Source organism: Chrysochloris asiatica, unplaced genomic scaffold (genome assembly GCF_000296735.1).
Source record: "Chrysochloris asiatica unplaced genomic scaffold, ChrAsi1.0 scaffold00004, whole genome shotgun sequence".
NCBI classification, from domain to species: Eukaryota; Metazoa; Chordata; class Mammalia; order Afrosoricida; family Chrysochloridae; genus Chrysochloris; species Chrysochloris asiatica.
In genome coordinates, this window is record NW_006408522.1 from 31,754,612 (window position 1) to 31,780,197 (window position 25,586).

At 39.9% G+C, this 25,586-nt stretch overlaps 1 protein-coding gene across 2 annotated transcripts in view; it reads left to right on the forward strand.

The window, feature by feature from the left end:
• Positions 1 to 25,586, forward strand: part of FRMD5 (FERM domain containing 5) — a 415,118-nt gene that overhangs the window by 297,812 nt on the left and 91,720 nt on the right. The window lies entirely within an intron of this gene.

Genomic DNA, 25,586 nt, shown 5'->3' on the forward strand with positions numbered 1-25,586 from the left:
TAGAATGCAGTAAATATAGAACAGAGTCTGGTAACATGAATAACCACTTCTCCAAGCCCTGTTCCTGTGCTCTGCATTTGCTTTTGTACATCTTTAATCCTCGGGGTTGTGCGCTAAATATAACAAAAATCCCGAATTATCAATTTTTAAATTATTAGATCTCCAGGGCAGTGTTCACTTTTTTTTTTTTTCCCCCTATACTTGGAAGTTCCCTTAGTTTTTCTTTAGCATCACCTCCCTGGCCCCACCATAGCTTGGTCATATCCTGTATCTTTGCTCGTTCTTTACCTGACAACAACACTAATTGTTTTGTTTTGTTTCTGAACAATATTTTATTAAGTTTTGGGTGACAGCTTACACAGAGGTTCCCACACAAATTGTTGGGTGACTTTAGTTACATTTATCACAAAGTGTCAACCTTCTCTTTGTGTTCCATTTGTTCTGTTTCTGGTATTCCAGTTTTCTAGTATTCTGGTATTCTGGTTTCCCTTTATCTTCTCATCTTTGCAATGGAGTAATTATTGACCTTTTGGTTTCATAGTGATGGCTTTTATGTAGGGTTCCAATCTAACAAATGATAAGCCTTTATTTTGTGTATCACTCTGCTATTCTGCTAAAAGGTAATCTCAAGAGATAGGCTCACTTCTAGGTTTAGAGTGTCTCTAGGCAATAGTTTCAGAGAATCCTCTGTTCTCTACTGTGTTAGTTTGTCTGGCCTTTAAAAAAAAAAGAATTTGAGTTCTCCATATTTTATCCCCCAATGATAGGAATACTAATTGTACTTAGATTTACTGCTGTCTTCTGCCTACAGTCATGTTAGGATTGCCAACTCTGAGACTTCTGACCTGTGAGTTATATAAAGCATCATGGTTTCATTTATTATTGGATCCAAGGTTGCCTCTTCTAGATAAGACCCAAAGCAACGATACAGACTAACCTCAGTCATAAAGCACAGTGTTGTCAATACTTGAGGACATCAAACCAGGCAGAATGCAAGGTCAAAAGAGAATTATCATTTTCTGGAATTGCCCTTTATGTAATATCTTCTCTCCATTGAGGACAGGATTCTGGATGTGTGCTTGCTTATACATAAGAAAAGCATCTGATGTGAAAGAAGTGAAATCTAACATGACAAGATTGAGAAGTTTGTTCTGTCAGGATTCTTTCATTATGGACAATTCTTTCAGCATTTAATGTTATACTGTTTTCACACTTGAGAAAGAAAAGCATTAGCCACAAAAAAGCAAAGCCACACACAAAAAGCAGAGCCACAAAAGCTTTAGATGTCAAAGAAATGAAATGAGAAAATGGAACCAAGGGATTATCATAGTATTTTATATGAGGATCTGACCCACTATGTGGGCTGTTATTTCTGAGTTGGATTCCTGGTGTCTAATCTTCGTTAAATTGATCTATAGTCAATGATTAGTCATCTTATTTCATCTATAGTGATAGGATAAATTGCACTTACAAATGCTTTTAAGATTATAATTCTGTATTTTAAGTTTTTCAAAGCACAAGATCAGTCTACTTCTGCTACTTAAAATTTTAATTTCTGGTTGCTTTTTTCACTATTTCTTATTGTGGAACTGTTTCTTATTTACATTTTATTGATTGCAAAACAAACCTAAGAATTGTTGAATCCCATTATATGATCTCATTTCAAAACAAAACAAAAAATTCTTACTGAGGAAGAATGTAAATAACTTACTCTTTCAGTACTACCAAGCTATGGCTTGCCAACTAGAGCCCATTAAAGGGAAAAAGAAATGTTAATTAAATCTACTGGTATTTACTAGTCTCTTAACATGCAAGAATGTCCAGAGGAACACTCAGCATTGTCTGGTGTCTCAACATAGAAAATGTCTCTGTCAGTGGGGTCTTCTTAGAATCTGAAAGACAGCCATCTGTTTATGGGTTCAAATCCTATACTTGTAGAATGATGGCATATTAGCCCTGGATGATAAATGATTTGGCAATCATCTGATCTGAAGATACTTAATGTCGATGGTGTCCCAGATGGAGCCAGAACTCTTGATATCATCTTCCAGTTAATTATGCTTTTCTTAACTACTATATTTGTAAAGTTTTCCATATCAACTATCAAAATCAGTCATAATTATTTTCAGGCACATCATGTCAGCTTTGCTAACAAACACTACCTCGATTCCAATTGATTTCTTTGGAACCACCAGGATTGTATTTGGTTTATTTTTAAAGCCAACTAATTTTTTCAAATCTTAAAATATTTCACTTTCAAAACCCAAAAAAACACTTTATTTAGTCCATGATGAATATTTGAGTAGTGTTAAATTTATCATTCTGGCAGTACTCACATTGTACTTGTCATTAATTGTGACTCATCAAAGAATGTTTTGATGTTGAGTCCTTGGTTAACAGATGGCTCTGTTGAAAGGAATTGAGACAGTGAGCTATGAGGTCCTAGAAGAGAGACTACTTACATAATTAGTCACTAAAGGTTGCTTGAATTTGTAAGACAGCACAGTAGTCTATGGTGAAGGATTAGACTTTATATTGGAGCTAAAGCAGGCCTTTTTTGTGTTTTGTCCTACTCTGTTCAGAGAATGGATGGCAGAGTTGGCGTCAATGTTGTTGGTGTGCCTGGTGTGAATTGGAATGACACAAATGGCCAGCACAGAGCACAAAGTGAAGGACTACTAGACTATATCTATGGAGTCATTCATCCTGGTAACTGTGATCACAGAGACCACCACACAAGGGAAGAACAGGAGCTCAAGTGTACAAGGGTAAAGCAAAAGACCTTCCTTTTTCCTCAGAGGCAACAGAAACACACAAACATCTCCCTTCTTTTTTTCAGTACCACCCCCCTTTAGTTTTCTCTTCTTTGATTGTTTTTCCTACTTTCTTCTACCGTACCCTAAGGCATGGTATTCAAACATGAACAGGCCCTCAGTATAACTTTGTTCAGAACCTTGTGGAAACTACTGTGCTAGAAATAAGTCTAGTCACAAGAGGAGTTTTTCCCACTGTGTGTACAAGTGAGTCATTCTTTGGAATGGCATTTAGTCCTTCTTTAATTTACTTAAGAAAGATGGGAGGCATAGTGCATCACAGATGGGACAAAGAGAAACCTGAAAACAAAATTCAAATGGTTGTAGGTGTTGTCAGGTGCCATCCAATTGGTTCCAACTCATAGCAACCCTATGCACAACAGAACGAAACACTACCTGGTTCTGCGCCATCCTTGAACCCATAGCTTGAACCCACAGCTGCAGCCTCAGTGTCAGTCCATCTCATTGGGGGTTTTCCTCTTTTTTGCTGACCCTCTACTTTACCAAGCATTATGTCCTTCTCCAGGTCACTTCTGATGCAACTTCCGATTTTCCTAGATTCATACTTCATGCATTCCAGGTTACAATTATTAATAGATGTTTGCAGCTGTTTGTCCGCATTTTGAGTTGTGCCCCGTCAACAATGAAAGTCCCGAATGCTTTGCTCCATTTGCATCACCATGGTCAGCTCTACTTTGAGGAGGCAGCTCTTCTCCAGTTGTACATTGAGTGTCTTCCAACCTGAGGGGTTCATCTTTCAGCACTATATCTGACAATGTTCCACTGCTATTCATAAGATTTTCAGTGGCTAAACATTCAGAAGTGGTCCACCTCTCCTTTTTCCTACTCCGTCTTAGTCTAGAAGCTCCACTGAAACCTGTCCCCCATGGGTGACCCTGCTGGTATTTAAAAGACTGGTGGCATAGCTTTCAGCATCACAGCAACATGCAAGCCACTACAGTAGAACAAACTGACAGACAAGTGATTGTGTTGTCGGTATAACTTTGTTCTCATAGGTAACACATACAAAAGGGCTTCAAAAAGTTCATGGGAAATGGAATTCAAAGATGATGAAATTTTTCCATGAAGTGTTTGAAGCACCTTCATACTTAACCTCTTTGAACCTCAGTTTCTTCATCTCTGAAATGAGATAATAATATGTGAAAACTAAGTGAAATAAGCAGAGTGCTTGCCCACAGTAAAGGACTCAATAAATGGTCTTTGTATTTCGGAGGGAAATACAGTAAGTAAGTGATGATACTGACTAACTTGGTAACACAAGGAACCACAAAAGAAAATGATTAGTAATCGAAGCAGACTGTAATAATCAACAGGAAGAGGGCATTTAAACGGCTGTTTGTCAAGAGCACAACGTTCAAACTCAAAGCAGCAGTGTGTTCACTGCATGCCACTGCACTGCTAACTTCATTTGGGGCAGCACAATTTGAAACTACTAAGAAAAAATAACTGGACCATGTAACACAAAGGACTGAATGAATGCCTTCTGAGAGGACAATAAGGAATAATAGAGAGAGGTAAGAATTTGGAGACTTAAGCCTCTTCTCAGTATTTTCTAACCACCTAAAAATGAGACTTTTTGCTCTCATAAAGATTTACAACTTCAAACACTATACAGAGTTGCAATGAGTTGGTACCGACATGAGGACACTTAGCAACAATACCAGAAACTAGGAATTGATCAGAATACGTTCATAGATGACACATAACCTCAGCTCAGTTTTCATACCTGTAAAAAAGGCTAAGAGTAATTTTTTTTAATTTCTCAGAATTTTTGTAAATATGCACTTTACAAATTGCAGAAATTACATAAATCAGTTTTTTAAGAAAGTGATGGGAGAAGGATATTTATTCCCCTCAAAAAGACTTAGTTGTCTACAGATGTTATAGATGAAAGAATAAATAAGGGACAGATGAGAGGTGATTCTTCGTTTTCACAGATGAGCACTGAAAAAAATGGGATAATAATAGGGTAAATGTTGCGGGTACAAAAAATAAAATTCTTAAATATAAACCTGTCTAAACAATTGTTAAGTGCCATTGAGTCAGTTCTGACTCACAGTGACTCTGTGTAGGGTTTCCAAGGAGTAGCTGGTAGATTTGAACTGCCAACCTTTATGTTAGCAGTCCAGTGCTTGCTTATCCTACAGCACCACACCAGGACTCCATCTAAACAATTGTTGGCTAATAAGTACCATAGAGTCGGTTCCGACTCATAGTGACCCTGCACAGGATTCCTGAGGCTGTAAATCTTTAAGGGAGCAGAACACCTCATCTTTCTCCCACGGAACCACTGGTAGTTTCTAACTGCTGACCTGGAGATTGGCAGCCCAACTCGTAACTACTACACTACCAGAGCTCCTATTAAATGGTATTAGTAGTCTCCTCCTACTTGTACCTTTTCTAAAATTCATAGACTCATAATTTCCAGCCTTTCTGGTCACACACATGAGGAAAGTGCCAGTAGCATCTTTAAAACAAAAATGGTTTTAAGTTTATTTTGTTTGAAGCCTTACAGTGTTGTAAAGTTGAAGTAAGAAACACTACTATAGCCAATTACGTTTTGGGGTATTTTAGTTGAAAGAACTAACAGATCCGTGTTGAAAGAGCAGCCAGAATGCTCCTTGGAAACCAAGATGGCCAAGCTTCGTCTCTCATACTTCGGACAAATTATCAGGAGGGAGCAGTCACTGGAAAAGGATTATCATGTTTGGTAAGGTGGAGGGTCCGAGAAAAAGAGGAAGACCCGCAACGAGATGGATTAGCTAAGTAGCAGCATCAATGGACAACAATAATGAGGTTGGTCCAGGATCGGGCAGTGTTTCGTTCTGCTGTGCATACGGTTGCTATGAGTTGGTATGGACTCGATAGCACCTAACAACAAAATGACCCAGAAGCACGGCTCTAAACTGAGTCACTGTCTGGAATTCCTCATTCAATTTCTTATTCTTAGTTGAGAAGATGTTTCTCAGTAACTATGATGTTGAAAAGCTCTGGAGCAGAAAATATGTTACACCACATCATGTGTAATTTAATTGATATAATTCTATGCTGTTTCTTTTTTTACACTTTCCCATAAAATGTTGCTGTTGTTAGGTGCCATCGAGTGGCACCTATTTAAAATAGAATATTTAAAATAGAATAATAGATTCTGAGCTTAAGTCTGTTGAGTTATTTGACATTTGAAGTAATTTCCTTTGTCAAGGTTTATATATAATAAGAGAAAATATCTTATCCTGCCTAGAGATTAGTGTGTCAATTAGAAATAAACAGGATTAGAGAAAAGCATTAATTTGGAAATGGATGGACTCTAAGTGTGATGAAATCATATTGAAATTATCAGGTGAAATAGTTTAAGCCCTCCTTTATCCTCACCCGGGTAAATGCAGCTGTCAGCGATTTTCTAAACAATCTTTGTTTGTATTTACTCGTTTCAGTTGGGACTGCCTACCTTTCAGTTTGCAGCTAAACTCTTACCCAAGCATCTCCAGGGCTCCTTACCTATCGTGTTTTCGCCTTCTCTGCAGAAAACTTTCCACCAAAATGCCTTAATTCCATACAGATCCCAAATTATCCATTTGAAATTCTGAAAACACTTTAGTTCTCTCATACAGCCAAGGACTAAAAAAATAGTCTTTGAAGATGCTACCTTATTCTACGTTATAATCCAAGTAGAAACAGCCCACTGGGGATGGAAATGGTGGGTAGCAGAGAAGCACAACATAGAGACAAATAATTTGCTTCTTTATTGAAGGCCAATGTATTTCCCCAGAAGGTAAATTTCTCATGAAAAGTATTAGGAAGTTGTGTGCTTTGAAAAAACAAGCCTCATTCAAGTTTGATGTTTGCTGATCTACACACAAAAGTGGTTCATTTTGCAGAGTAGATGATTTTCAATAATTTTTTCACAATACCATAATACATGCATGCAACCACATCAATACAACAAAGTCAAAAACAAACAAACAAACACATAATCATCTCTATGGGTGCACGAAAAAAGAATTTTATCAAATCCAACACCATTTCTTGATAAAAACAGATCAGAAGAGAAGAGAAATTCAATAGTATGATTCAGGACATATATGAAAAACTGAAAACAAGCATTACACTTTGTGTAGAAAGACTTAGAACTTTCTGCTTTACGTTGGGAATAAGACAAGGGTACCCGCTTTCACAACTTCCACCCAATATCATATTAGAAGTTGTTCAGTGCCATCAAGTCTGTTCTGACTCAAGCAACCTTATGCACAACAGAATGAAATACTGCCCATTCCTGTACACCTCACAATTGTTGTTAGGCTTCAGCCCACTGTTTCCACCACTGTGCCAATCCATCTCTTGGGGTTTGGGGGTCTTCCTCTTTTTCGCTGACCCTCCACCTTACCTAGCATGATGTCTTGCTCCAGGGATTGGTCCCTCCTGCTAGTATGTCTGAAGTATGAGAGACAGTCTCACCATCTTGGCTTCTAAGAAGCATTCTGACTGTACTTCTTCCAACATAGATTTGTTTGTTCTTCTAGAAGTCCATGATACTTTTAATATTCTTCTCTAACACCATAACTCATATGCATCCATTTTTCTACAGTCTTTTTTATTCACTGTCCAACTTTCATGTGCATATAAAGTTGTTGAAAGTACCATGGCTTGGGTCAGGCACACCTTAGTTCTCAAACTGACATCTTAGCTCTTGAACATTTTAAAGAGGTCTTGTGTAGCAGATTTACCTAGTGTAATGCATCATTTGGGCAAACTAAAACTATAAAATCCTTAAAAAAACAAGAAGGGGCAATGCTGTCAGGCCTAACTTTCAACAATGGATTATCTAGTATCAAAACTATAAACGGCAAAAGTCAAAATAAATAAATGTGACCTCATAAAAATTTAAAACTTTTGTCCATCAAAAGACTACCAAAAGTGAAAGAATAATTTTGTAAACCATATATCTGACAAGAATCTAATAACCAAAATATATATATGCAACTTAACAACCAAAAGACAACCCAATCATAAAATGGATAAAGAACATGTTTTTCAAATGGCCACCAAACACATGAAAAGATCTTTAACAAACATTAACCAAAAAAAAAAAAACCTGCTGTCATCAAATTAATTCCAGTGGACAGAGTAGGACTGCTTGTTAGGATTTTCAAGACTATAAATCTTTGTGGAAGCAGATGGCTTCATTGGGGATGACTGGCAGTTATGGTGGTTATGTGTCATGGAGTCACTTCCAACTCATAGCGACCCTGTATAGGATTTTCGAGGCTATAAATCCTTACAGGAGCAGAAAGCTTCATCTTTCTCACATGGAGCAGCTCGTAGATTCGAGCAGCTGACCTTGTGGTTAACAGCCCAACTCATAATCCATTATGCTTACCAGAACTCCTTCTAAGATGGCCAAGGTTTAAACAAAAAACAATGGTGGCAAGGATGTGGGGAAATTGGAACCCTTATCCATTATGGTAGGAATGCAAAATGGTACAGCCATTGTTGAAAACAGAGTGGCGGCTCCTCAAAAAACTGAAAATATAATTATGATTCATTAATTCCACTCTAGATACATAATACTCATAAGACTTGAAAGCAGCGATTCAGAGACTTCTATACCAATGCTATTACAACATATTTACAATAGCCAAAAGGTAAGAACAACCTAAATGCCCTCAACAACTCAATGAATAAATAAAATGTGGTACATATATATAACAGAATACTACTCAGCCAGTAGAAAAAAATGAACTTTTTTTTTTTTAGGTTTTTATTGTGGATTGAGTGAAAATTTACAGGGCAGATCATCAGTTTTACATTCAACAAATCATACACCTTGTTTCATTACAATGATTATAATTCCCTGCGTGTACCATCAGTTAATAGTATTTCTCTATTCACTTTAGCTTTTTTTTTTTTTTCAAACACTCAGGCATATATAATAATTTACTCCACCAAAGGGCACGTTCTACAAGTCTGCCTCCTGACCACCAGTTCTCAGTCCTTCTCTTTCTATGAATCTAAAGTCCTCAGCTGCTCTGTCTCTCCATGTCTACATCTCTGCCTCCATCTCTGATGTCTCTGCTTCTCTGGATAAGGTCTCACATTCCAATTATGCTCTTCTCCCTCGGTGGTCCTAGGGTCCTTTGTTTCTGGACTGTAAGATTAACTACTCCCCCCCACCCCCGTCCCATTTGTATTATAAAACTTCTACCTTTACAACTGTGAGAGTCGTAATTAGTCATGATAACAATTACTATTGAATCATAAGAATCTTATCCCCATCTCTTTTTACCAGACCCAACTAGACAAGATGAAAACTATTGAGTGGGGACTATTTCTCCCCCACACACACACACTATTAAACTAAACTCCCCCTTGAAACCTTGTAAGTCAGTTACTTTGTGCCTTTATTGCCCCCTCATTTTAGGTAGCCAATGTCTAAGTTGCCTGTCCCTAGCTCCCCTGTGTACAGAGGGGATAGCATTGATACTTGATGTGAAGGTTCCTTCCCTCTCTGTTGTTATTTAGAGTTACTACCTCCATAAGTATAGGTCAAGTTCATCAAATTGTAGTAATTTACCCTTGTTTCCTTTATCAAAAATTGTTTTGTTCTTTTTTCTTATCTTCCTCTAGTCAAGCTCTGATTATCAAGCAATCGAAGCTAGGTCAAATAGATACTATCTGCAACTTTGGGTGTTCTTGTGTGCCTCTTCTCACTTCAGATCAGCGGGATGCTTCACTCTCAGCTCTAGCCCTCTATGGCTATGTCCTTGTCCATGGGTTCAAGTGTCCGCAGGTCTCACCACATTTTGGCCCAACCAGCCCTTCCTCTTCTTTCAATCTCCAAGTCAGTGGTAGTCTGTGGAACATGGTTGAACTCAGCCCATTTCTTTATTGCTGCCTTGCCCCCTCTTCCACTCACCAGTAAACCAACATGGGAACCAGCAAGCTTACATGCTTGCTCATGTGTTCCCTTTGAGTTTCAGTCTTGGAAAGAAATGAACTCTTGATACATGCTGTAATATGGATGGATCTGGAAGGTATTATGCTGAGTGAAATAAGTCAATCACTAAAGGACAAATATTGTATGACCTTACATATAAAAAGACCAAAAAAAAAAAAAAAATGTATAGAGAACAAAGATTATTAGTGGCTGCCAGAGTGGGAGGGAGAAAAAGGAGATTTTACAGTTATAAATAATGCACTGATTAAGAGTAAGGTTGTACTGCTGATTATTATAATTATTGTCAATAAGTTAAACACCTATAAAAAGTTGAATTGGAAAAGTAGTGTGATAAATATATTTACAACAGCAAAAAGATTTAAAAAAAAAAAAAGAAAGAATAGCTCTTAAGAATTTGGTTTCTTGGCTTGGAGGCAGAGTCATGATTTTATGGGACATCCCAGTTAATTGCCCTAATACCATGGTCAATCTGTTCTATCTTCTAGCTTAATGCATAGTGTGTGGAGTTTCAAAAAGCTTGCGAGCATCCATATAAGGCACAACAGTTGGTTTCTATTTGCCTGAAGCAACAGGAAAGAAGTAATGTCAGGAAAGGAAGGAGGATATGGAAAGTACTAGTAATTGCCTCCATGAACAACTGCCTCTTTTATCAAGAGAAGAGAGATCTGGATGGTGCCATTACTGAACATTTTGATCTAAGATTCCATAGAAGCATTCTGATTGAAAGGGGGGAAATGCAGAACAGCATTTCAAATTCTCACCGACTCCAGATCCCAGGAGCCATGTAGGTTGGATGAACCCTGAAAGTATTGTTCTGAGATAACTCTTAAAATTTAATCCAAAAGTATTCCCTGAAGTCTTCTTAATATCAAACAGTAGTTTAGTTTAACTAATAAAAATTGTCTGCCTTGAGCATTATATTCTGCTTTTATTGTTGTTGTTGTTTAAATGTTGTTGAGTCGGTTCTGACTCATAGTGACCCTGCATAGGATTTCCAAAGCTATACACAAATCTTTGTGGGAGCAGAAAAACTCATCTTTTTCCTGCTGTGCGGCTAGTGGGATCAAACTGCCAACCTTGCGGTTCACAGTCAAGGGCTTATCCTACAAAGTCAACACGCTTCTGTATGCTCTTTTCAGAACTATTTATATGGGATCAAATTGACCAAAGCAACTGAAAAGATTACATAGGAACCTTAGCGGGCAGTGAATTTATATTCATTAAAAGAATGTAATCAATGTCACTAAATGGTACATGTAGAAATTGTTGAATTGGTGTATGTATATTATCAACAACAACAAAATAATAAGAATATTTCTTGAAATACCTATACCAGAAGAACTAGATGATATCTGGCTACTACTACCAACTACTAGGAAAGGCATCACATTAAAAGTTCCCAGATAGAGGGGGTGGAAAATGTGAAACAAAACTCAATTATTTGGGGGGGGAAAAAAAAAAAGAAAGAAACCAGCTTACTGATCAATAAGAGACTGGAGGAACCCAAGAGTATGGCCCTTGAACCAGTAAGGTATGCTCACCATGGAATGGTCAGCCATTCAAAATCAAAAAGGCAACATTTACCTAAAGACAAAGTTGAGAAGAGATGGAAAAGTCGGTGGAATGGAGCTAGGAACCACAGGGAAGAAGTGGAGTAACTGTTGTTACCTAGAGGGGATTGTAAGCATTGGCATGAAAAAAAGGGTATGGTTTGTTGAAAGTAAAACTGATGATCTTAACTGTAAACCTTCACTCAACTCACAATAAAAAGTTAAGCATAATAATAATAATACTTATACACATACATGCAAATCAGACTTTCTGGTATTTGCTGTAGAAACCACATAAGATCAACAAGAATTGTTCATGATGACTGGATCTCTACTGGCTTTCTTTTCTTGGTCAAATACTCAGTATTTCTGGTTTGAGATGATGACTTTATTTTAAGCCTGAGAGAGCAGTTGACTTGCCCTTGGTCTAATGACACTGAGCAGCTGCCAAAGCTTATTTCATATCCACAGGAAAAGACTGTCCCTGGAGAGGGTACACATAACTGCGTGTCCCTTTCAAGATGTCTCTTTGGGTACCATGTCAGGAAATTACTTAGTTACTTAATTTGCATTTCTCGTGCACTGAAAGCTGAGGATGTATTTTTTAAGTTTTAGGTTTGGGAGTTCGTTTAAGCAAACTACATCAAAGGCAAATAAATAAACTCACACATGCAGTAAAATGCTATTCCTTTGTCTAAATTCCAGAAATAAGCATAGCTTCCATTTTCTGATTATTTATGTTATACAGCATATAAAAGATACTCAGTAAATATCTATTAAATTAATGAGTGCCAGGTGCTTTGCTAAGTATCATTTATTTCATTGATGTATTGTTATATTAATGATACACGTAAAAAACCTGAGTCTTAGGTTAAATAACTATGCAATACTATACAGCAAGTAAGCATGGGAGTTAGGAGTCTGTACGAATCTCTCTGATTCCAAAGCCTGTATTTTATACTATCGAATCTACCTACCTACACACACAGTATCTTGGCACTCACTGTCTTTTTAGATTGCCACTTGTCTAAAACTACCTCATTGCCCTTTTCATACTCTATCAAATGTATGCAACACCTATAATTCTAACCATTTGTTTATCTCATTTAAAGACATTTCCTAAACTAAATTTGTGCTAGAAATATCCCACTTTACCTGGGAAATGTTCTTCTTCCTGTTTTTTACAGAGTATCTTAAATTATATCATCCCTAAATATTTGAGAAAGTCCTGGTATGGCGCTGTGGATTAATGCATCAGATTGCAAAGCTGTTTGAACTGCAAGGTCAGCAGTGCAAGCTCACCAGCTGCTCCTCAGGGTCACTATGGGTCAGAACCAACTCGACGGCACTTAACAACAACAACAAATATTTGAAAGACTGTTTTATCTGGGCCTGGTGTGGCACTGCCGGTTAATACACTGGACTACAAGGTTGGTTTGAACCAAAAGGTCGGCAGTTCAAGCTCACCAGCTGCTCCTAGGAAACCTTATATAGGGTGGCTATGGTTGGAACCGACTCGACGGCACTTAACAACAACAACATAATGTGCCCACTTCCCTTTTAATTTATTCCCCCTACAAATTTACTAGCATCTTGTTTTCATTTAGTCAAAATTTTAGAATCACAGAGTTTTGGAATTAGAAGGATCACCTTACCCAGTCACCAAGTGCATTTGTCTTTTCCTTACACCACATCCCCGAGAGATGAAGGTTGTGCCTCTGCTTAATTACTTCCATCAAGGTGGGTGGGTGGGTACTCACTGGTCAAGACCACCTGGGACAATGGGGCGGGGGAGGCCGTATTGTGAGAGGAGAAGAGGAGAACAACAGTTAAGTGCTCAGCTGCTAACTGAAAGGTTGGTGCTTTGAACCCACCTGTTGCTCTGTGGGGAAAAGGCCTAGTGAGATGCTCCGCTAAGATTACAGTCTAGGAACCCCAGTGGGACAGTTCTCCTTTGTTCTATCAGATCACTGTGAGTCAAACTCTTCTCGAGGGCCCACAGAAGTGTGTGAGAAGACTGTGAGAAGGCCCCACACAGAGGGTAAGGAGAAAACCATGCCAGTTGGTGCGGCCAGTATTTCTAGAACATTCATCATGGTCAAGACATTACTGCCAGGCCTTGGATCCAGTAAGCAATGAGTCCCCACCCCTAAGGGACATAATCTAAAAGATTGTGTAGGGATGAGTCTACTGCATAAAAGTGGAAAATACCAACCTGTCTGGACAGGGCTGGTGAAAGGAGATGGAGATAGGACTCTTATGGTTCAATAGTGAATAATTACTATCAGGACTGATTGTGAGTGTTGCAAATTTTGTGACAAAAGGACGGGAGTGGTTGATCTTGCAGTCCAGGAACGGAGGACCCTGGGACCATCAAGGGAGAAGAGTGGAGTGCGGGACCCTATCCAGAGAAGCAGCACCAGAGATGGGGGCAGAGACGATGATGTGGAGAGATGGAACAGCTGGGGACTCTGGACTCAGGGAGGGGGAGGGGCTGTGTGCTGACAGCCAGGGGGCAGGCTTGCAGGGTGTACCCTTTGGTTGTTTGAATGGTTATATATTCCTGAGTGCTTTGGTGTACATCTAAAATAAACAAACAAACAAAAAACAGAGGGAATGGAAACACATGCTATTGAATGATGATACATGGATGAGATTGTAATCATTGCAATGAAACAAATTACAATAGGGTGAATGTAAAACTGATGTTCTCCCATGTAAACTATCACTCAATTCATAATAAAAACTTAAAAAAAAAAAAAAAAAGTCTGGAAAATAGTGACTAATGCTCTGACGGGCATTTAGAGGTAGGAAATATCATAGCTAATTGGAAGGAATGAGGACAGATTTCATGAAGAAAGATAAGTTTCATGGTAAGTCTTGCAAGATAGTGGGAACTAAGGTGGAGGAAACAGTCTTGTTAAATAGCATAGGCTGCTCCCTCTCATTTCCTGTTGTTGTTGTTAAGTGCCATCAAGTTGGTCAAGTGGTTTGACTTGAACTTGAACCACCAACCTGGTGGTTCAAACCGACTTTGCAGGTCTAGCGCATTAACTCACAGTGCCACGCCAGGACTCCATTTCTCGTTGTTGTTAGGTGCTATCAAGTCGGTTCCGACTCATAGCGACCTTATGCACAACAGAACGAAACACTGCCCAATCCTGGGCCAACCTCACAACTGTTGTTGCACTTGAGTCCATTGATGCTGCCACTTTGCCAATCCATCTTGCTGGGGGTCTTCCTTTTTCTCTGACCCTCTCCACCTTACCAAACACAAGGCTATTTCACTAAGTCAAGAGAAGATGAGTGTGGCAAGTGTGAAACTCCGTAGAAAGGAATACTATGGAAATGTTTAGTAAACTGTCATGGCTGTTGTTCAGATTTGGCAAGCCAGGATAAGCCAACCCCCTTCCCCACACACATGATCACCTGCACATTTTGGGAATGCATCAGGGCAAGCATAACACAACCCCATTTACCTTTGTTGAGTCCTTCTTATGCTTATGTTGTAATATTACTCATCCTTCTTTGACCACCAAGAGTTCCTGAGTAGAGCAAATGATTAAGCTTGGCTACTAACTGAAAGGTTGGAGGTTCAAGTCTACCCAGTGCTGCCTGAGAAGAAAGGCTTGGGAATCTGTTTCCAAAAGGTTGCAGCCATTGAAACCTCTATGGAGCACAGTTATATTCTGCAACACATGGGTTCACTATGAATTGGCATCTACTCCATGGTAACTGATCTTACTTTGGTCCCCTGACTCTTGCTTTTGTCCTCTCATTCAGCTTCTGCATTTGGGATAGAGAAGCACATAGGGCAACTGATTAACTGAGGCTTATGATCCTAATCTTTGAGTTGCTTCCTCTCACAGTGCCTGTCTCCTGGGTAAGCTTACAGACAGAGGAGTATCTGATTCAAAAGGATGCCCTGGATAACATTCTGTGCAACTCCATGCCAGTCCCCGGCGACAGCATGAGAACAGGAAGAGATGAGAAGTACTTAGACTGAATAACCCTTTTCCTGATATTTAATTGAATCTGAGCATGAACACAGCTTGGCTGAGTGGTTTTCTTCATACCACATGTGTAGCTCTGCACAGCCAGAGTTCCTCTATGATGATCATTCCACACAGGTAGCACAGAATGAGTCCTGAAGTAAGAATCAAGAATTCTGGGAACTGGTTTCAACTGTGCCATTATCTTTAAGGAAGCCATTTAATATTTGTGAGTTACACTGTCCTCATTTATAAAATAGGAAGAATACTCATCCTACTGATCTCTCTGAATGTTTGTCTGAGGCTATAAAATCACATAGCTGAGGATACCCTTTGAAAAGTTAAAAATGTGTTCAGTGTCATTATTACGAGAATCTTTACTATTAACACACCTAAGTGCAAATACTACAAATGGTAACAAATGAGAAGTACAATGTGGAAACGTGCTAAGCAGCCTTTTTCTATTTGCACAGGGAGTGTCAGTTGTAGCTAAGGTGTGAGGTTACTGTTGGTGGTGATGATTGGAGGGGGTTGGAATTGAAGTGTAAGGGAAGTAGGTGAGAAGATGAAAGTTTATAAAGGGCAAGGAAGTAAAGAACAAAGAGGGATCTACAAGACTTAGTGTGGAGTCCTGGCGTGACACTGTGGGTTAATGTGCTAGACTGCAAAGTCGGTTTGAACCGCAGGGTCGGCAGTTCAAGCTCACCAGCTGCTCCTCAGAAATGCTCTACAGGGTCGCTATGGGTCAGAATCAACTCAACAAGTTTAACCAACAACAACACAAAACTTAGTGAACAGCATGGTTTGTGATGTAGATTAGTGGCGCTGTGTGCTAATGTGCCAGACTACAAAGTCATTTGAACTGCAAGGTTGGTGGTTCAAGCTCACCAGCCTCTCCTTGGAAACCCTATACAGGGTCGCTATGGGTTGGAATCAACTCAATGGCACTTAACAACAACAACCTGTAGAACAGTATAATTTACAGTATAGATCATAGGAATAGGTAACTCCATCTGTTTTCCTACTGATATTAACCAGGCCCCCTTCTAATTGTTGATCTTGTTCTGTTTTTGGAGGAGGAGTGATATTTGGCTCCTTATTCTCCTTCCATCCCATCTGCCACCTCATGATTAACGTTGCTTGAGGGATGAATATTCTACCTATCCCCTCTGCCATGCTATATGTTGGTATAGTCTGTGGATTTTGCTTCCCTGGAAAAGTTCAGAGAACCTTTTAGTTGATACTGGAGATTGTGCTGCTACATACTTCCTCTTGACTGGATTTCTTCTTAAGGCAAACATGGTGGGAAGTCCCTGTATTGTGGTCTTGGATTTTGTACTGCCCTTGGGACTAGCTCTGGGCTTCTCTATGTAATGACTTAGTAATTACAGAAGTAGAGACGAAAGTCATTCTTAGAACCACAGGGCAAAGTCTCCATGGGATTTTTCCAGGGTCTAGCTTCTGGCTTTTGAAGTTTCCCCAGTTTTGAAACGCAGAGACCCTCTTCAGATTGTTGTTGTTGTTGTTAAGTGCTGTCGAGTTGGTTCTGACCCATAGTGACCCTGTACAGGGTTTCCGAGGGTGTAAATCTTTATAGGAGTAGGAAGTCTCATCTTTCTCCCGCGGAACAGCTGGTAGTTTCAAACCACTGACCTTTTTTCTTCCTAATTAGATAACTCTCCAAAACCAGAGTTAGCTCTCTCTCAGTTGCACTTTCTGCAATCTTCATTCTGCTTTCTGCTGACCTACAATTTTCCCCAATGAGTCAAAGAAACTGCTCAACGAGTCATCCCTCTGCTCATTACTCCTGCTGGAGCTGCCCAGCAGCAGCTTCCTGTGAAGGCTGCACACTATCCACGTGTGTCTCGTTGACCATCCTGATTAAAGAGGACACAGTTCAGAAGCTGCAGGCTCCCTTTCTTTTCTTACAAGATTTCCTTGAGAAATTTCAAGAAAATACAGTCTTCATCCTGAGAAATTGGTCTACAGGGCTGAAGCCTTGGTCACCCAAGCATTGCCTCAGCATGGTGGCCATACTCCCAGACTATCCAAAATGCAGCAGTGCACTGAGAGAGACAGTTTGCTGAGGTGTTATTGGTTGCAGTACCCTGATAAGGAAATTTCATTCCCTCCTTGCTGGCAGAGTTCTACAGAGTAATTACATTAGTACTGCTGTGACACTGGGCGGAATCTCATTAAAAACTCTATAAAGAACAATTGAGTTGTAGTGGAGAGTAGTCATTTTATTCCTGTTGACTATAATCCACATAATGGAGCTTTTGCTTGAGTGTAAATGCTGGTGTTGCTCTAGCTTCCTGAAATATTTGGAAAATATATTTAGTGCAGCATCTCTTTATGTAGGGCATTAGAAAAAGTCAGTGTAGTGCAGCCCGATATTCCTATCTGGTGAGGAAACTACTTGCTGTTCTGAGCAGATTGTTGCTTGGTCTTATTCCTCCTGGGACAGCCAGCTTGGAAGGGTCACACTGCAGCAGTTTGACCACATGGCAATTCTGAAACAGCCCCCCTCCCCGACACACACACACAGATACACATCCAGCATGGCTTAGAGGACTGTCCCCCTTACAGCCAAGATGGGGAGAGGCCTGGCCAGGATAGAGTTTGTCGTAGGTTACTGTTGCTTTATTTTCAACAGAAGTAGAAGGCAAGCCCTTTTTGACTATAAGGATTTTTGTTGTTCTATGTAAATTGGGTGTAGATTTTCAGAGATCAGTTTCTGTTCAACAATTCATATGCTTTTTGTTTCATGTCATTGATTGCAATCCTCACAATGTAACATCACTTAATCCATGTCATCCCTTTGTTCCCAGTTTCTATTCTTCCTCCTTTCCTAATCCTTTGAACCCTGTCTTTGGCTAAATGCTGCCCTTTTGATCTCAAATGGTTGATTTTTCTAAGGAGTGTGTATCTCCCTAGTGTTATTGATCCCCTGTTGTTTGGTTGAAAATTGAGCAATGGGTGTGAGCTCAGTTTCAGACCTAAAGGGTGACTAAGGGACATCAGTCTCTAACTTACCTATAAGCCTGAACTTTTTTATGATTTTGAGTTTTGTTCCATGTGTTTCTCCCATTCTATCCAAGACCTTCTAACGTGATCCCTTTCAAAGTGGTTCGTTGTGGTGGCTGGGCACCAGCTCATTCTTCTGATCTTAGGGTCATGGAGGCTGATGTTCATGTGGTCCATCAGTCCACTGGACTAATTGTTTCCATGCATCTTTCATTGTCTTCACACTTCTTCGCTCTAGATCAATATTTGCACTTTACATGGCCGCTCATGAGTTTTTGCTACTCACCGAAGTAGGATGTAGAACATTGTGTTTTTGGACTATGTTATGCCAGTTAACCATGGTGTCCCCCCGAGACCATGGTCCTGAGCCCCCGAGTCCAGTGACATATTCTCTCAAGGTATTGGGTTATTTTAAGAAGTTTTTATAACTTTGCCACCTATGTGCTCTACCACACTCGTGGCTATATTTGTAGTATAGGTAAATACACATGTAGAAATCACTAAAAGGATATTTTTGGTTGATGGGATATGAATTGTCTCATCAGCCATGCTGAATATCACTCATCACAACAAACAAGAGCATTTTAAATAGTTTGCACATGTGACAGTTTAATACTCAAAGGCATTGAGGTGTAATAATATCTGATACATTTATACCACTTGACTGGTATGAAGTGCTTTCACACACATTATCTCATCAGGTCCATGGAGAATTCAGTAACCTGTGTTTAATTATCCAGACCACAAACTGTTTAATACTTGAAGTCTGACAGTGCCATGAGTTATTCTATTTCTAAATATGTTTTAGTATAAAAGAGACATCACATCACAAAGCATTTAGAAACTACAGGAAAAAAGTTAACTTCTGTGCCTTAATACACTGATACTATCATTTGGTCTTATGCCCGTCTAGTCTTTTTTCTTGTATAACCATAATATTATACATTGTATAATCATACTATTATACATTTTTAAAGTGTTTTCCCTCTAGAGCTTCAGATTGTCCCATGTGAATTTTATTTATCTGTTCTCATATAAAAAGAAAGGCAACAAAATTAATCAACCTGTATTCATATAAAGGTCATTATATTGAAGAGATTCCTCTTATTAAAAGCCAGTGTCACTCTGCCCATAATCAAAGTGCCAAAGTGATGGTAGAGGGAGCGAATGCTCTGTTAAACGCCCGCCTCTCTCCCTGGCAGCTGGAGAAAATCATTTGAGAAGCCAGAGATGGCTGTTGTTGGTAAGGATATCCCAGCTGTGCCTTGTTGTTCAAGATTGCTTCATCATGTCAGGATGCCAGGTCCAAAGCTGAGTTGACCCGGGGGACTCAGATCCTTCAAATGGGAATGCATGACCTCTGCCTGTGTCATTTAGGAACTGTAGGTGAAATTGAGGTTAACGGAGGCTCAGGTGGTGCCCTTCTTAATGGGACTCTGCCCAGAGGGATCTATGTGTGCATGTGTGGGTGCATGTGACGAGCAATCTGGACAGCTGAGAGAGGACACAACATCCTCCTCCTCAGGGACCTGTGCCCTCAGTTTTCCCCCTAGTGTGTGTCAATCATTGGTGTTTTAAAGAATGAAACCATTTCCTCTCCAGACTAGAACCTGCTCTTGTTTTTCCTAAGGAGAATGGGAGTGGGTTTGTTGTTGTTGTTGTTGCTGTTAAGTGCCGTGGAGTTGGCTCTGACTCATAGCGACCCTGTATAGGCTTTCCAAGGAACAGCTGGTGAACTTGAACCAGTGACCTTGAGGTTCAAGCTAACCTTGCAGTCGAGTGCTTAACCTACAGTGCCATACCAGGAGTGGATTTAGGAGTTCATGAAAAGAGGCATGTGTCCCTCCCTGGTCAAGTTCTCCTCTACCCTCACCCCTCAGCCTCCCTGTTCTGCAGCTGCACATTTAGTACATAGGGTCTCTGGTCTGAAGATCTGTACAGGTTTCTTCTAAGACCACACTGACTGCAGATGTCTCAGCAGAGAGGGCAGAGACCCTGAGTGGTGGGCTGTGTTTGTAATCTCAGCCCTCAGAGATGCAGTGGGCAGCCTTCCTGCACCCTAGAAGGGAAGAAGACAGCAGTTAGAGAAGCTGAAGCATACTTGTGCTGAGCAGCTCATTCATTGGGATGACCAGTGCAAATTCCAAAGCCTCTGGCTGCCTGGCAAGTGTCCCTTTGGAGTTATAGAGGCCTCCAGGCAGCATGCAAATGTCTTTTCTTCTTTCATCCTTCTTAAGTAGGCAGGGCTCCCTGAAGTGCACGTATATGTACACAGCAGGATGTGAGGGATCATCTGTCAGTCATGGATGCCTTGTGTCCAAAGTATTTTCCTGTGTATTGTGCTGTTGAATTTATGACTCCTAGTGCGTGATTAATGTGTGTTTGAACAGTCATTGCCTAATCTGAGTTTTTCACCTTTGGGACACTAGTGAGCATGCAAAGAAAACTTACAGAAAACACTGTCAGCTTGTGAGGCATTTTCTGACAAACTCAAGCATCGTGTAGGAGTGAATGTTCCAAACTTCTGTGGTGCCCGTCCAATCTTATTGTTTCCACTGAGCTGCATATGATCGCTTAGTTCTCAGAGACCGGATCCTAGAATCATTTACTTAACTCTGTATTTGTTGAGCACCTACTCTAAGCAAGATTCCATGAATTCCAGAAAAGAGGATTGAATGTCAGCTCAACTTGAAGCTTAAGAGTCTAGTAGGGAAACAAACAAACAAACACATGTTTATGGTGTAGCACTGTAGGATTAGCAATGGGCTGTGAACCACAGGTCAGCAGTTCAAACCCACCAACTGCTCCTTGGAAAGCCATACAGAGTCAGTGTAAGTTGGAACCGACTCGACTCAATGGCACTTAACAACAACAATAACAATTTGAAAGTTAGGAGGATCTTCAGCTGTTTTTGGAGTCCCTGAGTGATAAAATTATTAACGTACTCAGCTACTAACCTAAAGGTTGGAGGGTCAAGTTTACTTGAAAGTACCTCAGAAGAAAGGTCTGGTGATCTCTTCCAAAAAGTCAGCCATTGAAAACGCTATGAAACATTGTTTTACTATGACAGACATGGGGTCTGTATGAATGGGAGTCACCTCAACAGTAATTGATTTTAAGACTGATGTAGAAAAGAATAGAGAGTCCATTGTGAGGGAGACGTGTGGACAGTGAATGTAGATGAGAGTAGATGGACAAGAAGAAGGCAGGGAGTAAAAGGCTTGCCAGAAGCTTTGCAAAATCTGAGTCATCTGTACAAAATATCAAAGTGGTAAGCGTGGGTGCTGGCAGGGCCCCCATTTGTGAGCCTTGTTGAATATTTTCCTTCCAGTCTTGCCTACTAGCTCATAGAACCTATAGTCTACTTTTGGTCTATTTAGCTGTAAAGCATAAATGCCAATGAAGAGGTCACCAAAGTCTAAACTTTGATTCACACAATGTGACTGGGACCCAATGAGCAATAGACCTGTGGCAGGTAGGAAAGAAAGAATAAGGTGGCAACTGAATGTTTTGGTCATTTTCATTTCATCATGGCCCTGAGAACATCTGCACATGACCCTTCACAAAGTATGAACCCTGCAATTGGGTCATGCATGAAAAATGGCTGCAGGCTCTTGCTTGAAGTGATGTTACTGAGGGGACAGTGTAGGCCTGTCCTTTTTGGAGAATTCTCAATGTTGGTTGCATATAAATAGAGCCTGACGAAATGGGAACTTGGCATGAAGAAATCTTATATAGAGTATTGGTTTGTGTGTATATTTATACATACTTTGCAAAAATGACATCCTTTTTATGGAAACGACTTTAGAAGTTAAACTCATAATTGCTACATGATTCAACCACCAAATTACTGAAATGTTCCCCTCAAGGAGTATTTGACATTTAGTAGAAATTTTCATATAATTAAGTGGGTATGTCAAAAATCCAAAAGAGATTTTTAATTAACTTATTTGTATTTGAATTTAGAAGAACAGACCTCTAGTAGGTTGTTTGGGGTGATTTTGTTTTGTTTTGTTTTGTTTTCCTGGCTTAAAAATAATGATGGATGGCAGAGACCAACACTGACAAGGTCTCAGGACTTCTCCCACTATATCCTAACTGATTTCTCAGAAAGCAGCTTGACATTAGAGTGCAGTGAACTTTCAATCCCTTTATCCTGTCAGCTTTGTTATTTTGGGTGACTTTAGAAATGTCATGTGGTACAATGATTATGTATTCAGGTTCTATAGTTAAACTGCCTGAGCTTAATTCCCAGCTCAGTCACTTACTATGTGATAATGAGCAAGTTACCCACCTCTGCACTCTAGTCTTCCCGTGTATAAAATGGCCTTGGTGATAGAAATGATGCTGGAGATTGCATGATAGTATTTTGTAAGATCTATGACTTACTCATGGCAAATAAACAACATAATGGGCAACTATACACATGGACCTCATCAGATGAAATGCAAAGGAATCAAAGTGACTATATCTGTGGAAAGAGACAATGGATAAGCTCAATATCATCAGCCAAAACAAGGCCAGGGACCCGCTGTGGAACAGACCATCAATTGCTCATGTGCAAGTTCAGGTTGAACCTGAAGAAAATTAAAACAAATTCACGAGAGCCAAAATATGACCATGAGTATATCCCACCTGAATTCAGAGGCCATCTCAAAAGCAGGTTGCATGCATTAAATAATAATGACCGAAGACAAGAAGAGTTGTGAGATGATCTCAAGAACATCATCCATGAAGAAAGTTAAATGACATTTAAAAGAAAGTGAGAAAGAAAAGACAAAAATGGATGTGAAAAGATTCTGAAACTTGTTCTTGAACATAGAAAAGCTAACAAGAAATGATGAAGTAAAAGAGCTGAATAGAAAATTTCAAAGGGCAGCTTGAGAAGACAAAGTCAGTTATTAAAATGAAATATGCAAAGACCAGGAGTTAGAAAACCAAAAGTTAGAAAACACTCAGCATTACTCAAGCTGAAATAACTGAAGTAAAAAACTTAAGCTTTGGCTTGCAATATTGAAGGATTCTATATGGTGTGGCACTGTGGGAGAAAGCACTGGACTGCAAGGTCGGTTTGAACCACAAGGTTGGCGGTTCAAATTCACCAGCCGCTCTTTGGAAACCCTATACAGGGTCTCTATGAGTTGGAACGGACTCAATGGCACTTAACAACATGGGCAATATGAAAAATTGATCGTGGGGAAGATTAATGCTAAGGTATATCAAGATGCCAAAGGGAAACAAGGACCTTTCCCCAAAGCTGATAAAGAGAAACCCTTTCACAAAAGCTGACTCTCTGAATTTGGACTTGTAGTCTCCAAAACGGTGAGAGAATAAACATGTGGTTGTTAAAACCATCCACTTGTGGTATTTCTGTTACATCAGTATTAGATAATGAAGACAGAACTTGGGACCAAGAGTGAAGTGCTACTCTAACAGATAACCTAAAATGTTGAAGCAGTTTTAGAATTGAATAATGAGCAGAGACTGGAAAAGTTCTAAGCTGCCTAATAGTGAAAACTTAGATGACTACAAGAGATTGTTGGTGAAATGATGGATGTCAAAGGCAATTCTGATGAGGACTCAGAAGGAAGTGAGGAGAACTGTAACACTGGAAACAGCACAGATGGTGAGAAGCAGCGGCAGTGAAAGTTCAGCAGCAGAATCAGGAGACTGACACAAGACAGCACGGAAACTGACCCACAGAGCAAGAGAGCTGAGAACCTTCATGCAGGGGTTTTGCTGACTCTCTGACCCATGGAGTGAGAAAGCTGAGCACCTTCTGGCCAAGGCTTACTGGTGGAGTGGGTTGTCTCTGGGCACTTATCAGTAGAGCTGAAGAGCTTTTTGACACTTGCTTAAGCAGAGTAGTGACCAGAATGACCTTGTCTAAAGATCAAGGAAACAGGAAACAGAAACTGAAGAGACAAGGAGCATGCATGGGAAGCAAAGCTGCCTGTCTCAAAAAGTAGAACCATGACATCTGGGTTTCTAAGAGTAAGACCACAGTATCTTACATTTCAGATTTGGCTTCCATGCCAACTTGGTTCCAGAGTATGGCACTGCCATTAAGATGGGGCCTCTGCCCAGAGCGAGGGAGTGGGGCTGCATGCCTGAAAGAGCAGAAGATTGGGACCTGCCAAAGGGGTAGGGTCACCATTCAGATGCACTAGGAAAATGGGGCTGCCCAAAGCCAAGGGAGCAGAGTTGCCTTTCCAGTAGGCCTGGAGGGCAGAGCTAAAGCCCAGGGATGAGAGGCCACCCCCCAGAATTTAGAGTGCAACACGAAGAGTCCAGAGGACAAGGCCCATTGTCTAGATGGTTTCAGAGAACACAGGGTTGTTTTCAAGCCTTGAGAGCTAATGTAAATTGTTCTGCTGGATTTTGAATTTCCTTGGGGCCTGTTATCCCTTCTTTCTCTCCAATTGCTCCCATAGAAATGTCTACGTTTTTCCTGTTCCACAATTATATTTGGAAGCAGGTATCTTTTATTCTAGATTCACAAATAAAAGGGAATTTTGTCCCAGGTTGAAATTCAGACTTGGAAGGATTTGAGGATAACATAATGGGGTTAGTGCATTTTTGGTTGTACATGTGTTAGCTGTATTTTGTTAGGCACAAGTATGGCTTTATAATTGTCTTTATTTAGAGATTATGTATGGTTTAAGGAGATATGCACAGTTGCCAAGTTGACAAGGGGTGGACTATGATAGTTAAGGTTTTGTGTCAACTTGGATGGGCCTGATGTCTCAGTGGTTTGGCAGTTGAGCTGCAGTTATTCCCAATGATGTGATTTGATGTGATAAATAAATAAGAGAATTAAGGGTGGAATATACCACCTTTGGGAGTGCAATGGCTTCATTTGATAAGAACGCAACCACAAACCACAAGGTCAGTGGTTCGGCCCCACCAGCCATTCAACAGGAGAAAGATGAGTCTTTCTGCTCCTACAAATATTTAAGGTCCTGGAAACCCTATATAACAACAACAACATGGGCAAAATATTGAACAATACAGGAAACATCAAAAGAAGATGGAAGAAATACTGAGTCACTATATCAAAAATAATTGGTTGATGTTCAGTAATTTCAAGAGATACCGTATGATCAAAAATCTGTGGTACTGAAGGAAGAATTCCAAGCTGCACTGAAGGCATTGGCAAAAAACAAGGCTCCATCCAGGAATTGACAGAATAAAATCGAAATCTTTAAACAAACTGATGCACCATTAG